The sequence below is a fragment of the Etheostoma spectabile genome, unplaced genomic scaffold, assembly GCF_008692095.1.
Source record: "Etheostoma spectabile isolate EspeVRDwgs_2016 unplaced genomic scaffold, UIUC_Espe_1.0 scaffold119, whole genome shotgun sequence".
Lineage (NCBI taxonomy): Eukaryota > Metazoa > Chordata > Actinopteri > Perciformes > Percidae > Etheostoma > Etheostoma spectabile.
The window spans coordinates 489009-490972 of NW_022605570.1; positions in this window are offsets into that span (position 1 = coordinate 489009).

The following is a 1964-nucleotide window of genomic DNA, read 5'->3' on the forward strand; positions in this document are numbered from 1 at the left end:
GTTTTCAGAAACACGTTTTGGTGAACTGTTTTTGTAAATTATGAGATTGTTTTTCCGTCTGAGCCGCCATGACGGTTGGTTTGAAATTCTCTTAACCGCCTGCCAAATGCATGCACCTATCCACAAATCAAGGTAAAACACTGGTAATGGAGTCAAAATGACGATATTTCTGGCTCAGTCCCGGTTTCGAGTCCGACCCGTTTCCCTTTGCATTTCATCCCTCCTTTCTCTCTCATCCCTTTCCTGTCTTCAACTATCTTTTAGAATAAAGGCCAAACAATATTTGGAGTATAAGCACAAAAGTTACAGAAAAAGTCAAGTACAAGTACCTCAAAACTTTAGTTAAGCTCAGTACTTTAGGTTATGGAGGTACTAAATGTGCTGTCTACTACTGATATGTGCATTTTTTCCTCTTCACTGAACACACACACACACACACACACACACACACACACATACACACACACACTCCCTTTGTCCTCTATTCAACCAAACAGTGCGACTCTCCAATCAGAGTAACATAAAGTGTTGTGTAGTTGTCACCGATGGTAACCTGCCTGCACACACCCCCTCTGTGATTGTTTATTATGCTTTGTGGGGATGTGGAAATGTAAATCTCAGTTCAGCCTAATGTGGACAACATGTGCTACCTGAAGTTGCCTTTAATAGCTCACAGATGTCAGGTATAGCTAATTCCACTGCTCTGCTTGCTCGGGCACTCTGTTACAGCCCCAACCCCCTCCCCACCACCCCACCCCCAACAGATACAACCCTCTTTTTCTTCCTCCCTGTTTTCCCTGTTATGATGCTTGTTTGCCTTTACTGCTCAAACTCTGCATCACTTGGTAATTCTTTCTCTCCCTGACCAATTAGCCCTGTGGTTCCCAAACACTACAGTCTAACATCAGCGGCTCCTTCGTTCCCCTGGTCAGTTTATTTACCCGAGACATGCTTATTTAAGATACTCGCTTTGAACACAAATAGAAGGGAGCAGTTCTGGCTCGGTGTTAATAGCTCGTGGGACGACACTGCGGTTGCGTGCGCGCGGCGTGCCATTAAACAAGGCCACCAGAACGCCAAGGTTGTTTGCTTGTAGAGCTACAGAGGCGTGAACGCATTGACTCCCAGAGCAGAGGGGTGGAAAACGTGGTGTTGCTATTAACAGAGCAAATATGGTTAATAGAGGTCTACAAAGAAGACGGAGGGAGAGGATGGTGAGGTAGGAGGATAGGGGAACATCCGACGTGTAAATGGAAGGACAGAAGAAGTAGAGAATGTTGGACAACACATTCTCACTCTCGACTTGTCAAATACTGACGCTTTGTCGGGACCCGTTGGCGTCACTATTCAACATGCTGGGTACCCCTTTGGCTTTATTTTTCAACACTCTTCGTCAGGACCCATTGACATCACTTGTCTACATGGTGGGTACCCCTTTGGCATTATGTTTTCAACACGATTGGTCAGGACCCCTTGGCGTCCCTTTTTAATTGGCTGGGTACACATTTGGCGCCATTTTTCATTATGCATGATCAGGATTGTGTCACTTTTCAATTCTGTGGGCGACACCCTTGGCGTCATTGCCTTTGGCCGGCTGTGACTTAGGTGGTAGAGCGGTTGCCTTTTTAAGTCAATTGGTCAAGACCTCTTGACGTCATTATTCAACGTTTCAAAGCATTTCTTTTCATGTTCTTTTTTTTTTTTAATTAAGCTAACGATAGCTTCAGGAGTTGGTTAAAAACACTGTCTCTGGCTGACTTTCAAAGCTGTTGGATAAACACTGGAAGGCCGCGTACTTGTCACGCTAAAAGGCGTAGGTGTTAGCTACATGTTGCCGAAAAAGGTTAGCCTCCTTAGCCGTTGATGATCTATTTAGAGTACATGGAAATAAGGGAACTGTGTTCTTGTATTGCAGCTTTTTTTATGGACAGGAAAAAAATCATGGTGGAGGGGGGGGGGGGGGG